We start from the raw sequence: 15,020 nt of genomic DNA on the forward strand, positions 1-15,020 counted from the left end.
CTCCTCTTCTTCAGTTGTAAAAAGTAAAAGCACTGAGTCGTCATTGGAGGCTCATGTTCATGAACCACACCTTTCCTTGTGTCCTTCACCCCAACCAAGATTGAAGGATGACGCAGGCCATACTACTGATTACTCCATGGAGCTGTTTTCACATACCATGCCTGGATTATCAAGTCAAATGGTGAATTACCCAGGCCAAGATGAATCTGACATGGAGTGCACTGATGCACAGCCGATGATGGATGATTCTGCTGGTACATTCACTCAGAGCACTACATTGTCCTCGCAGTGTACAGAGCCAGATTTTGACCCTGATGAGACTCAGGTGCCCCTTCCCGCACACTATACCACCATACACGGTGACACAGAGAAAGGTGCACATGACATAGAAGAGGAGGTGATGGATGACCCAGTTGTTGACCCAGATTGGCATCCATTGGGGGAAGAGGGTGCTGCTTCCAATAGCTCAGATGAGGAGCATCCACAGCAGACATCGACATCGCAACAGCTGTTATCTGGCAGGCCCGGAGCACTCCAAAGACAGGTTCCAAACATCAAAAGAGTTGCTGGACAGCCTGTCCAGAGGGTCAAAAGATCACAGCGTGCTAGGCCGCAAAATGTCTGCCAAAGTAGGAAGAGTGCAGTGTGGCACTTTTTTGAACAAAATCCTCATGATCAGGCCAAGGTTATCTGTAAGAAGTGCACAAAGACCTTTAGCCGAGGGAAAAATCTGAAAAATTTGAATACCAGTTGCATGCTTAGACATTTAACCAGCATGCACTTGCAAGCGTGGACACAACACCAAACCTCAAGTGCCACATGTGCAACTGATCACAACGAAGGTAGTCAGCAACGCTACATTGTTTCCCCCACTGTAAGCCCACCGGTTAGCACAGCAGCAAATGTTGAGGTGTCGTTGCAAGGCCACAGCAGTCAGGGAATCCCACTGTTATATCAACGAAAGACTGATTCTAGGCCATCAGAAAGAACACCAACTCCATCACCATCATCAACCCTCTCTCAGTCCGCCCTGTCCACCGCTACTTCCACCATATGCAGCTCTCAAGTCCAGCTCACCCTCCCAGACACTATGAGTAGGTCAAGAAAGTACTCAGTCTCTCATCCGCGTACACTGGGTTTGAACGCCCACATTGCCAAACTAATCTCGTTTGAGATGATGCCCTTTCGGTTGGTGGAAAGCACAGCTTTCCGCGAACTCATGGCCTATGCAGTACCACGCTATGACCTACCCAGTCGCCACTTCTTCTCTCGCAAAGCCATCCCAGCCCTCCACCATCATGTGAAAGACCGCATTGTCCATGCACTCAAGCAGTCAGTGAGCGGAAAGGTGCACCTCACAACTGATGCATGGTCCAGTCGGCATGGCCAGGGCCGTTACGTGTCCATCACTGCGCACTGGGTTAATGTGGTGGATGCAGGGTCCACAGGGGACAGCGGTGGTGGGACAGTGCTGCCTAGCCCACGGTATAGGAAACAGTTGGCTGTAGGCGTTCGACCCTCCTCCTCCTCCTCCTCCAGAAGCGACAGCTCGTCCACAGAGCGCAGTCGTACGAGCACTCCATCTGCAGCTGCCACTGTTGCACACGATGTGTCCCCCTATCGAGCAGCTAGTGGAAAGCGTCAGCAGGCTGTGTTGCAGATGATGTGTTTGGGCGACAGACACACCGCCGAGGTGCTGGCCGAGTACTTGAAGCTACAAACTGAGTCATGGCTGGGCAGTGTACATCTTGAGGCAGGCAAGGTAGTTAGTGATAACGGCCGTAATTTTGTGGCAGCCATAGCCCTTTCAAAACTCAGCCACATACCTTGCTTGGCTCACACCTTGAACCTGGTGGTGCAGTGCTTCCTCAAAAATTATCCGGAGTTAACAGCCCTGCTCCAGAAGGTGCGAAGACTGTGTGCGCACATCCGCCGGTCGCCTGTACACTCCGTTCGTATGCAGAAGCTGCAGCGATTGCTCCACCTTCCCAACCACCGCCTCATTATCGACATTGCAACAAGGTGGAACTCCACCCTGCACATGGTAGAGCGGCTGTGCGAGCAGAGGCAGGCCATAATGCATTTGTGGGAGGATACACGGCCAGGCACTTTGAGAGCAGACATGGAGTTGACAGGCGTGCAGTGGTCGAAGCTGAAAGACCTTTGTAAAGTCCTTCAGTGTTTTGAGGAATGCACACGGCTCGTAAGCGCAGACGACGCCATCCTAAGCATGAGCATCCCACTTATGCGTCTGCTCATGCAAACTTTGACGCACCTTAAGGAGCAGGCGTCTGCAGCCAATGTTGATGAGGAGGAAGAGGAGGAGGGAATCCTTGATGACATTCAGCCATTGTCTGCTCAGGGACCTCTCCTGGACGAGGTGGAGGAAGAAGAGGAGGAGGAGGAGGATGATGGGGATGATTACTTAGGGGAGGAGGATGCATCTCGTGGGGCAAGTGAAAATGTTGGCGTGGCAAGGTCTGGTACAGGGTTTGTGCATGACTGGAGGGATGTGGATTTGCCAGAAAGTGCTCCTCCACCCAGCACTCGCAGTGCATCATTGACACCGGGAACATTGGCCCACATGTCAGATTATGCCTTGCGGATCCTAAAAAGGGACCCCCGCATAGCCAAAATGATGAACGATGACGACTACTGGTTGGCCAGCATCCTGGATCCACGCTATAAAGGCAAATTACAAAACATCATGCCACAGGAGAACCTTGACCTAATATTGGCTAATAAACAAGCAACTCTGGTAAATCGGTTGCTTGAGGCATTCCCAGCACACAGCAGCGGTGATGGTTCTCACACGAGCCGTACGGGCCGGGGGCAGCTTGGCAGAGGTGTTCGTGGTGCACACAGCAGAAGTGGCGTTGGAGACAGGGGTTTCATCACAATGTTGTGGACTGATTTTTCAAATACCGCTCACACAACTGGTAATACTGCATTGATGGAAAGTGACAGGAGACAGCAGTTGTCAACTATGGTTACAAACTACTTTTCCTCCCATATCGATGTTCTCCCACACAGGTCATTCCCCTTTGACTATTGGGCCCCTAAAATGGACACCTGGCCTGAATTGGCACAATATGCCTTACAGGAGCTCGCTTGCCCAGCTGCAACTGTGATATCGGAAAGAGTCTTCAGTGCAGCTGGATCAATCCTGACAGAAAAAAGGACCCGTCTGTCAACCCAAAATGTGGATGATCTAGCCTTCATTAACATGAACCATGCATGGGTTTCCAAGGATTTTGTCCCACCTTCCCCTGATGACACATAGGGTGACAGAAAAATGGCTTGCTTTGGTCCACCTCTTCCTGGTACTTCACCTATTTCGCCTTTTGCATCAGTTGAATGTCCAACATCAACATATGCCACTTTCTAAAACTCCCTAACTGTGCTGCCTCCCCCCCATGGCCGGGGTCACCACCTAACGCACGACACCGTGCGAGTGCCGTTGCCCTGGACAGGTGGGTAGGCCGACTCTTGGGCGCGGGCACTGGCACAGGGTCCCTCATAGTGCAATCAAGTGTCTCTGACGGTGGTGGTGCACACCCGCCGTCAGACACACCGCTGTACTATGAGGGGCCCAGTGCCAGTACCGACGCCCACGAGTGGGCCCCCCTTGCTTGGCAAGGGCCCCAGCATTTGCAATCTTTACCTCTCCCTGCTCCTCCGCTGTGCAATCTGGGCCGTCAAATCCATACTGTGCCTGACACCGTCTGAGCCTGCCTCCTGAGACATATATTTTGAATGTGTACGCTATCCATACATGTTATCCAGGGATACGGTACCCTTTCTAACCTTTGTGCAATGACGTGCAATCCATACTGGGCCTAACACCGTCTGAGCCTGCCTCATGCTGTATAGACATATATTTTGAATGTGTACGCTATCCATACATGTTATCCGGGGATACGGTACCCCTTCTAACCTTTGTGCAATGACGTGCAATCCATACTGGGCCTAACACCGTCTGAGCCTGCCTCATGCTGTATAGACATATATTTTGAATGTGTACGCTATCCATACATGTTATCCAGGGATACGGTACCCTTTCTAACCTTTGTGCAATCACGTGCAATCCATACTGGGCCTAACACCGTCTGAGCCTGCCTCATGCTGTATAGACATATATTTTGAATGTGTACGCTATCCATACATGTTATCCGGGGATACCGTACCCCTTCTAACCTTTGTGCAATGACGTGCAATCCATACTGGGCCTAACACCGTCTGAGCCTGCCTCATGCTGTATAGACATATATTTTGAATGTGTACGCTATCCATACATGTTATCCGGGGATACGGTACCCCTTCTAACCTTTGTGCAATGACGTGCAATCCATACTGGGCCTAACACCGTCTGAGCCTGCCTCATGCTGTATAGACATATATTTTGAATGTGTACGCTGTCCATACATGTTATCCGGGGATACGGTACCCCTTCTAACCTTTGTGCAATGACGTGCAATCCATACTGGGCCTAACACCGTCTGAGCCTGCCTCATGCTGTATAGACATATATTTTGAATGTGTACGCTATCCATACATGTTATCCGGGGATACGGTACCCCTTCTATCCTTTGTGCAATGACGTGCAATCCATACTGGGCCTAACACCGTCTGAGCCTGCCTCATGCTGTATAGACATATATTTTGAATGTGTATGCTATCCATACATGTTATCCGGGGATACGGTACCCCTTCTAACCTTTGTGCAATGACGTGCAATCCATACTGGGCCTAACACCATCTGAGCCTGCCTCATGCTGTATAGACATATATTTTGAATGTGTACGCTATCCATACATGTTATCCGGGGATACGGTACCCTTTCTAACCTTTGTGCAATGACGTGCAATCCACACTGGGCCTAACACCGTCTGAGCCTGCCTCATGCTGTATAGACATATATTTTGAATGTGTACGCTATCCATACATGTTATCCGGGGATACGGTACCCCTTCTAACCTTTGTGCAATGACGTGCAATCCATACTGGGCCTAACACTCTCTGAGCCTGCCTCATGCTGTAAAGACATATATTTTGAATGTGTACGCTATCCATACATGTTATCCGGGGATACGGTACCCCTTCTAACCTTTGTGCAATGACGTGCAATCCATACTGGCCCTAACACCGTCTGAGCCTGCCTCATGCTGTATAGACATATATTTTGAATGTGTACGCTATCCATACATGTTATCCAGGGATACGGTACCCTTTCTAACCTTTGTGCAATCACGTGCAATCCATACTGGGCGTGAGAACGGCTGGCGAGCTGTTAAGCAAGCTACAGCACCTGTCCAGACAAGTACAGGGATTCCCTAGCGAGGAGACTTATTTGATTGTTTTCTATGTTGGGACAGCAATTTTTGAGGCGCACTATACTCTGGAGAATGATAGATGGGGCCCACCATACACTGGAACATTCCAAAGGTGGACATCAGACACTGGAGCAGCATTTACAGGGCCCATTATACACTAGAGCATTAGAAATGGGGCCCATTATGTTTGGAGCATTATTTGGGCCCATAAGACAGTGGAGCTTCATCCATGGGGACCAACATATACTGTAGCATTATGTGGAGCTCATCATATACTGTTTCAAACATTATATGGGACCAATGATTTTGTATGGAGAAATAGATGGGCCTCGTCATGAGATGTAAAAAGTGAGGTATTTTTCATTGTACTATACCGCTATTTCTCTGCCGTATCGGAGCATGATGAGTTGTGGTATGTGTTAAAGGGGCGCTCTTTCGCCCAGGGCACATGAAAACCTGCAGCCAGCCCTCCCCCCCACAAATTTAGCCAAATAACCCCCATTTTTCAGTGCGTAACTTGTATTATGAAGTTAATTAAGGTTGACAAGCTTAAGTAAGAAGAATTGATGCTTTTGGCATTCAAATGGGCACTGTAGGTGTGTTTCCTGTCCTCCTCTCACTGCCGACTTTTATTCCCCATTGACTTACATTGGGATTCGTGTTTCGGGACGACCCCGACTTCTCCCTATAATCGGACGATCTTGCTCGACCCGACTTTTGGAAAAGTCGGGTTTCACGAAACGAAACGCGACCCTAAAAAACCAAAAGTCGCTCAACTCTAGTGACAACCACTACACTTCAGAAACTCCATGCAAAGCTAAAGATGTTTAAACATGCTGAAATGAACTTGAAAAAGAAAAAAACAGCCAGCCAAAGTCAAGAGGTCTTCCTCTATGTCTGAAGACAGGACAAAGTGCATTTTGCAACACAGGAACCTTTCATTTGTCAGGCTATTGGAGAAAAAGAACAAACAGGGAAACAAAACCATGCTCCACAAAACATTCTCATGCCTTTGTCCAAAAGCCAAAAAGAAAAAGCACCTAGATGCCTGCTTTCGCACCTTGATCCTATCAGGTGTTACTTGAATTAGGAACACTTAGACACTGTCAAAAACACACATGCTTGCCAAAAGCAAAAACGGGTAGAAATAATCACATTGGTAAAAGTAATGCTCATTAAACCAGCAATAGAATATGATAACTAAGGCTAATTAAGCCAACAATATACGTTTGTGATCAAAATAAAGAAAAGCCACATGTTTCTGCCCGGGATCAAAACAGGGAACTTTCAGGAGGATGGCAAACAGGACAATCACTACACTACAGTAACAAGACAAGAGCATTTACTGTGGTCATGGCAAGCATTAAAGATCAAGCACTCATTGTCAAAAGCGCTAGTTTGCAAGAGGAACGCTGTGTTTCTACCCAGTTTCGAACTGAGGACCTTTCACGTGTAAAGCGAACGTGATAACCGCTACACTACAGAAACCAACCGATTCAAACAAACAAAAAATGCTGTGGTCATGGCAAGCAATAAAGAACAAGCACTGAAAGTCAAAAAGATCGTTTTCCAAGAGAAAAAGCTGTGTTTCTGCCCAGTTTCGAACTGGGGACCTTTCGCGTGTGATGCGAACGTGATAACCGCTACACTACAGAAACCGGATGCAAGCGCTTACTGTGGTGACAACAAGCAATCGAGATCAGGAACTGAAAGTCAAAAGCTTGGATACCAAAGGGTAACAGCGTGTTTCTGCCCAGTTTCGAACTGGGGACCTTTCGCGTGTTAGGCGAACGTGATAACCACTACACTACAGAAACCGGCTGCGGAAGGTTACTGTGGTCATGACGCACCATTGAGAACAAAGACTCAACGTCAAAAGCTTTAATATCAACGCCTAATGTCATGCTTCTATCCAGTTTCGAACTGGGGACCGGTCGCGTGTGAGGTGAACGTGACAACAACTACACTTCAGAAACTCCATGCAAAGCTAAAGATGTTTAAACATGCTGAAATGAACTTGAAAAAGAAAAAAACAGCCAGCCAAAGTCAAGAGGTCTTCCTCTATGTCTGAAGACAGGACAAAGTGCATTTTGCAACACAGGAACCTTTCATTTGTCAGGCTATTAGAGAAAAAGAACAAACAGGGAAACAAAACCATGCTCCACAAAGCATTCTCATGCCTTTGTCCAAAAGTCAAAAAGAAAAAGCACCTAGATGCCTGCTTTCGCACCTTGATCCTATCAGGTGTTACTTGAATTAGGAACACTTAGACACTGTCAAAAACACACATGCTTGCCAAAAGCAAAAACGGGTAGAAATAATCACATTGGTAAAAGTAATGCTCATTAAACCAGCAATAGAATATGCTAACTAAGGCTAATTAAGCCAACAATATACGTTTGTGATCAAAATAAAGAAAAGCCACATGTTTCTGCCGGGGATCAAAACAGGGAACTTTCAGGAGGATGGCAAACAGGACAATCACTACACTACAGTAACCAGACAAGAGCGTTTACTGTGGTCATGGCAAGCATTAAAGATCAAGCACTCATTGTCAAAAGCACTAGTTTGCAAGAGGAACGCTGTGTTTCTGCCCAGTTTCGAACTGAGGACCTTTCGCGTGTAAAGCGAACGTGATAACCGCTACACTACAGAATCCAACCGATTCAAGCAAACAAAAAATGCTGTGGTCATGGCAAGCAATAAAGAACAAGCACTGAAAGTCAAAAAGATCATTTTCCAAGAGTAAAAGCTGTGTTTCTGCCCAGTTTCGAACTGGGGACCTTTCGCGTGTGAGTCGAACGTGATAACCGCTACACTACAGAAACCGGATGCAAGCGCTTACTGTGGTGACAACAAGCAATCGAGATCAAGAACTGAAAGTCAAAAGCTTGGATACCAAAGGGTAACAGCGTGTTTCTGCCCAGTTTCAAAATGGGGACCTTTCGCGTGTTAGGCGAACGTGATAACCACTACACTACAGAAACCGGCTGCGGAAGGTTAATGTGGTCATGACGAGCCATCGAGAACAAAGACTCAACGTCAAAAGCTTTAATATCAACGCCGAATGTCATGCTTCTATCCAGTTTCGAACTGGGGACCGTTCGCGTGTGAGGCGAACGTGATAACAGCTACACTACAGAAACCGGATGCAAGTGCTTACTTTGGTGACAACAAGCAATCGAGATCAAGAACTGAAAGTCAAAAGCTTGGATACCAAAGGGTAACAGCGTGTTTCTGCCCAGTTTCAAACTGGGGACCTTTCGCGTGTTAGGCGAACGAGATAACCACTACACTACAGAAACCAGATGCAAGTGTTTACTGTGGTGACAACAAGTAATCGAGATCAAGAACTGAAAGTCAAAAGCTTGGATACCAAAGGGTAACAGATTGTTTCGAACTGGGGACCTTTCGCGTGTTAGTCGAAAGTGATAACCACTACACTACAGAAACCGGCTGAGGAAGGTTACTGTGGTCATGACGAGCCATCGAGAACAAAGACTCAACGTCAAAAGCTTTAATATCAACACCTAATGTCATGCTTCTATCCAGTTTTGAACTGGGGACCGTTTGCGTGTGAGGTGAACGTGACAACCACTACACTTCAGAAACTCCATGCAAAGCTAAAGATGTTTAAACATGCTGAAATGAACTTGAAAAAGAAAAAAACAGCCAGCCAAAGTCAAGAGGTCTTCCTCTATGTCTGAAGACAGGACAAAGTGCATTTTGCAACACAGGAACCTTTCATTTGTCAGGCTATTGGAGAAAAAGAACAAACAGGGAAACAAAACCATGCTCCACAAAACATTCTCATGCCTTTGTCCAAAAGCCAAAAAGAAAAAGCACCTAGATGCCTGTTTTCGCACCTTGATCCTATCAGGTGTTACTTGAATTAGGAACACTTAGACACTGTCAAAAACACACATGCTTGCCAAAAGCAAAAACGGGTAGAAATAATCACATTGGTAAAAGTAATGCTCATTAAACCAGCAATAGAATATGCTAACTAATGCTAATTAAGCCAACAATATACATTTGTGATCAAAATAAAGAAAAGCCACATGTTTCTGCCCGGGATCAAAACAGGGAACTTTCAGGAGGATGGTGATAGGAACTGAAGGAGTTAAATTGAGTTCTGTCTATGTTGCATTTTCTTGTTTAAAACTTATCTTTTCTGTTCCCTTGTGAACCAAGGTCAAATACTCCTGCTTTTTAGCCTACATGACTTTCTTTGTAGAAAACAAGTTGTGAAATCATTTTTTATACTGCGCATGTCTGTAAATGTTTAAATTCTTTGCTATAAAAGATGGAAGCCTAACTGATAAGCCAGAGGCGTATTGGCAGGCATCCCGAGTGGTATTATACAGCTTGTGTCTGTGTTATCCTTCTCGACGAAGCAATCAATTAGAGACATATGGTGCCTTACACCCAAGAACATCGGTCCTTCAGAAGAAAGAGATATCTGAGGGATCCCGACAGTTTCCTGGCGCCCGAAACAGGGACCTTATATATGCACCTCTCCAAGACTATCCGATCTACAGACCACTCCAGTTACTGATGAAATTGTGAACAGCAGACCTAAACACCTGGCCAGGTAAGAGATCAATTCTTCTCTTCTCTGCTCTTCATAATCTATCATTATAACTAAGGTCCGTATCAAGGGGAATCTAGTAGAGGAGGGGGCCATAAAATTAGGTCCATATAAGAACTCTGAGGAAATCGGGTGTGACACGCATATGTAATTCCTGTCCGAATGAGAGGCTATTGCAGATTCTGCCTGTGTACTGCTATTTTTAGGAGAAGAACTGATGCAAATCATAACGGGTATGGTGATTGGACATTTGCAGGGACAACCCCAGACACAAACATAAAAAGTTTCATCACTTCAAGAAGGGAGAACAGTGGTGGGTATTGTTAGCATTGAATACACATGTCCCATTGAGTGACATGTTGAGAGGTCTGACATTACGGAATATAAGGCTGGGTGAACAGTTCATACTGCGCAGCCCGGACGGACAAGTTTTTCACAATAGACGGTTCCGCACTAGGAATAGAGGAGGTTGTTGAGTGACTGCCTTGATTTGAAGGACTGTGGAAAGTAGACAAATAAGCTGCACAGTAGGTATTCGTTCAAAGAGTGGTGATATTGCCTAACTGGGTCATGTGACAGCGTCCTTTCGGGGAGGTCACCGCCTAAGCTTAAATCAACACCCTTTACGAATAAACCTTGTGACAGATAAGAGTGTGACCGAATGAGCACAGGACCACGAAATGAGCCTGTGACAGGATATGACTGAAGAACCCCGATAAATGGATACTTTGTTTACAATCCTGTGTGTTGTGGGAGTGTTACTGTTCGGATGCTACCTAGCATATAAGTACACGAGACACGTAGTACAAGGAGGAACAGACACCCCGTTTAACCTGTTGGCACCTTAGGAAGAAGGTAACGAGGTATAGTAGAGCCTAGTCTTGAGCTTACCCAATACACCACCTAAGGCAGGGGACTAACAGGAAGAAACAAGAGAAACAGGATAGAAAGATGGGGAACAGTCAGGGAAAGACACCTGAAGAAGGAGACCGGTTATGTGATATAATTGAGGATAGATATGGAAGTAGTGCAGCAAAGAACCTGGAAAAAGTATTAATCAAATCCAAAGTGCAAGATAGGCAGGCTGTGTGAATCCTTGTATATATGTCTATGAGAACCTTTGAATAAGATGAGAGATGAGTAATTGAGTAAAAAAAAAATCAAAAAAAAAAAATCAGTGAATGAGCACGTATGAATGAATCATCACACATCATTTTTGTGTCAAGAGATTTGTGACCTTTCTAGTTGTGGTGGAATCCCGGACAGATGCGTTATAGATATTTCAAATCTACATCTGAGACTGAATGAATTGAGTAATGATATAGTTCGTGTTATATGTGGCATTACATTGTAAAGTTTCCTGAATGCATTTGGCCAGAAAAAGGGCAAGGCATGGTTAATCTCATTATACAGTTATCTGCCCTTACAGTGAAATCCCGTGATTTTGAGTTTCTTTGTAGAAATTGATTTTGATAAGTCTAAAGAACTACAGAATTCTGTGAAGGACGACGCTGCATTCTGACGGGAGGGAGGAAAGATGGCGCTGCGCAGTTTTTCTTCTCCCTTCGCTCTTATCTCTGCTGAGTGTGAGCTGTGCTCAAAATTCTCTGTAATTCTATCCGTAAGGTACGCGCTGAAAGATTTGTGCATTTTAAAGCAACAGTACTTAATTGAAGATTGGAAGTTAAAAGTAAGATATGGTGCCTAATTTAGAAGGGAATTGTAAGTGATTGTTTGGTCATTGTAAGTGATTGCTTGGTCATTAATGTGTTTGAACCTGCTTCTAGTTGTGTGATTGATTTGTATAGCAAATTGTGTCAAATTACAAAAGACAGAGCAGGAAGGAAGCAGTAAAACAAGTGGGACAAATATTGAAAAAGGCAAAAATACTAGAGTGTGAATGTTTGGATGTACAAAAAGGCACAGACAAGGGAAGAAAATAGCAAGTGAATAAATGATGCTTGAGAATGTGCAGCAGTATGGAAGGTGTATTATGAATGTTTGATTGACAAAGTGTAACCAGAGACCCAGACAAAACAGATGGACTTGTAAACACTGTGGTCAGACTCAGACAAACCCAGACTGAATAGCTACTTGTGTGACCTGTGCTACTGACCTAAGCGAATTGCACTAAATCCTATCCAGACAAGATCATAAGAAGCTGACATAATAGTGTGGATAGTGGGTAGTGGGGACATTGGCCCTTGAGGAGTAAGCTGACAGTAGACATCAGACGACCAACCCCATCAGGACCTAGAAGTGTGACTAGAATAAGAAAGATGCAGGAGTATTGTCCCTGGAGCCCCTCTGACCAGCTAGCTTTGCTGAAGCAGCTGCCTGACCCTGAAGACCAACCATTCCTGTTTTACAGACACATAAAGGAAGTACAGCAGACATATAAGTGTACCTGGGCAGACCTAGAGAGGTTGGTGAGTTTAAAGGCAGGTGACGCACTAGGACATATAATTAAGACACACACAGATGTGACAAAGAATCAGGCTTGGGGCATGGATGATAAATCTGCACGATCTGGGGAGACGTACTGTGAGTCACTAAGACAATGGGCTGCAGTGGAACAATCAGAGCAGTCTGTACTCCTGACTAATGTGACACAGCAAAAAGGAGAGAGTGTAGAGATGTACTTTGGACGGTTACAGCTGAAATGGGCAGACATGGGGTACATTTGCATAAACCCACTTGATGTTAGAATACTGGTGAATGCATTCATTGACGGTATGAACAAAGACTTACGAGACGCAGTACAGACAGCCAGACCTGAATGGAGACATGTAGATCTGAAAGACCTCCTTAAGGTAGCTAAAGAAATTGAGCAAACAAGGACAATAAAACGACCTGTCATGTATGCTGGAGCACAAGGAAAAAAGTGGAGACGTAATAGGGAAGGCATGTGAGATGACACTGACGTTTCTTTTGACAATCTATTCCCCACATGACATCCATGCCATACTCCTACAAGTTCAACCAAAACATCTGTCTATGGCCAGATAGCTCCAACTTGAGTGTGCTCTACTAATTCCTGAGTATGTCACTCCTCACAAGATGTAACGTTCTGAATCCAGCCACCCTCCTGCCTGTGGATTCAGAAAAGGGGGAATTGGTGACCGTATTAGCAAGTGAGGAAGGATACTTTGACATGACGCATGAACATGTCTGCATAGAACTGATGAGTCAGGAGACAGTTGGGTTTGCACACATTCATGAAAAACCTGTTCCTAATGCAGACTTTGAGTTTCTTTTTTGTAGATGGCCCCAGATACCACCAGGATGGACGATTCTACACTGGATATGCAGTAGTATACTGACATGAGGTAATCCGAGCGGAACCACTCTCTCCTCACATGTCGGCGCAGGAGGCAGAGTTGAAGGCACTCACTGAGGCGTGTAGAGCTGCTGCAGGTAAAGTCGCTAATATTTTCACAGATTCGAAGCCCATTAAAAATGCAGAGCTGGTGAAACAATTGATGGAGGCATTGATGTTACCAGTCCAGTTTGGCATTGTCAAGGTAAAAGCACACACAAAGGTGACTCCGTGGAGGTAGAGGGCAATAGAAGGGCGAACGAGGCTGCTAAAATAGCACAAGGCAGCCTAGAGAGAGCAGTGGACGGTGGCGGGGAGTCAGCGTATTCCAGCCACATTGGGTCTAGATGTCCTGAAATCCCTCCAGCAAAAGGCTGCCCAAACAGAGAAGGTACACCAGGGGAGACTAGGAGCTGAGCTGAACTCAAATGGAGTATGGGAGAATAAGGATAAAATGTGCCCACCAAAGTCCCTGTTCCCAATCATGGCGCAAGCAGCACATGGCCCCAATCACACCTCAAAAAGTCACATGTGTGCCATGGTAGATGCCTTCTGGATCGCTCCTGGTTTCAGTTACGCAGCCGCGAAACTTGTACAATCATGCCTCATCTGTGCACAGCACAACCCAGGTAAAACAGTAAAAGTCCCTAAGAAAGCGACACCTAGGCCTCTCTACCCATTTCAGAGACGGCAGATTGACGACATACAGCTACCAAGGTAGGAGTGTATGCAAATATCCTAGTATGTGTAGATCTCTTCTCTGGATGGCCAGAGGCCTACCCGGTGAAAACGGCTACAGCTCGAGCTACTGCAAAGAAACTGGTGATGGAACTAGTACCACGATTCGGTGTCCCTGAAACAATTGAATCAGACAGAGGTACACACTTTACTGCTGAGGTAATGCAAAATGTAATGCAAATGATAGGTGTAGAACAAGCATTTCATACACCCTACCACCCACAGAGTTCAGGGAAGGTAGAAAGAATGAACGGGACACTAAAAATGAAAATACAGAAAACCATGGAGCAGACCCATAGACCATGGCCAGAGTGTCTCCCATTAGCATTATTCTCAGTAGGGTACACACCCATGGGGAAAGCTAAACTGTCACCCTTCGAGATACTGTTTGGAAGACCACCAAACACAGGGTTGTACTACCCACAGGTCTTAACACTCAATGTGGATAATTTGACAAGTTATGTAATCCAGTTGCAAAAGCATTTAACTCAAATGCATTCTCTAGTTTTCTCTTCCATTCCAGATCCAGATAGTGTGGAAGGAACTCACTGTCTGCAACCTGGTGATTACGTATATGTCAAGAAACACTCCAGAAAGACCCTTGAACCCCGATATCAGGGACCTTACCAAATACTCCTGACAACGCCTACTTCTGTTAAGTTGGAAGGACGACCAACCTGGATCCACGCATCACATTGCAAACTAGCCACAGGAATTAACAAAGCATAAGAGTGCATAATGTTTTGGTTTAGTTTTGTTGCATTATCTGTAATAATGGTAGCTGCATGGGACAGTCTAAATTCTCCAATGTCCTTGAATAATAAGTTTATACAACATCATGAAAAATTACTGAATGATTGGTCAAATCATTTGCTGGATCTGCACACATTCACCAGTATCAGCCACTAGTATTCCGTTCCTTGTTATTCCTGTGCCACCCGAGGAATTATTTGCCTGGACCAGTTGTTCTGATACACTTGCTAATAATGCCACAAATAATGTGAAGTTATGGAACACAACTGTTGGAATACCTATTGTG

General features: G+C 45.5%; 5 non-coding genes across 5 annotated transcripts; all 5 read right to left on the bottom strand.

Moving 5' to 3' along the window:
- Positions 1–6,748: 6,748 nt before the first annotated feature.
- Positions 6,749–6,821, bottom strand: TRNAV-UAC (transfer RNA valine (anticodon UAC)). The gene has a single exon. It is a non-coding gene; the product is annotated as a tRNA-Val (tRNA).
- A 97-nt stretch (positions 6,822–6,918) lies between these two features.
- On the bottom strand, positions 6,919–6,991 carry TRNAV-CAC (transfer RNA valine (anticodon CAC)). Its single transcript has one exon. It is a non-coding gene; the product is annotated as a tRNA-Val (tRNA).
- An 86-nt stretch (positions 6,992–7,077) lies between these two features.
- Positions 7,078–7,150, bottom strand: TRNAV-AAC (transfer RNA valine (anticodon AAC)). The gene has a single exon. It is a non-coding gene; the product is annotated as a tRNA-Val (tRNA).
- Positions 7,151–7,918: 768 nt separating this feature from the next.
- Positions 7,919–7,991, bottom strand: TRNAV-UAC (transfer RNA valine (anticodon UAC)). The gene has a single exon. It is a non-coding gene; the product is annotated as a tRNA-Val (tRNA).
- Positions 7,992–8,088: 97 nt separating this feature from the next.
- Positions 8,089–8,161, bottom strand: TRNAV-CAC (transfer RNA valine (anticodon CAC)). The gene has a single exon. It is a non-coding gene; the product is annotated as a tRNA-Val (tRNA).
- Positions 8,162–15,020: the final 6,859 nt, after the last annotated feature.

This window comes from Dendrobates tinctorius, unplaced genomic scaffold (genome assembly GCF_039654945.1).
Source record: "Dendrobates tinctorius isolate UK_male_01 unplaced genomic scaffold, ASM3965494v1 ptg000421c, whole genome shotgun sequence".
Lineage (NCBI taxonomy): Eukaryota > Metazoa > Chordata > Amphibia > Anura > Dendrobatidae > Dendrobates > Dendrobates tinctorius.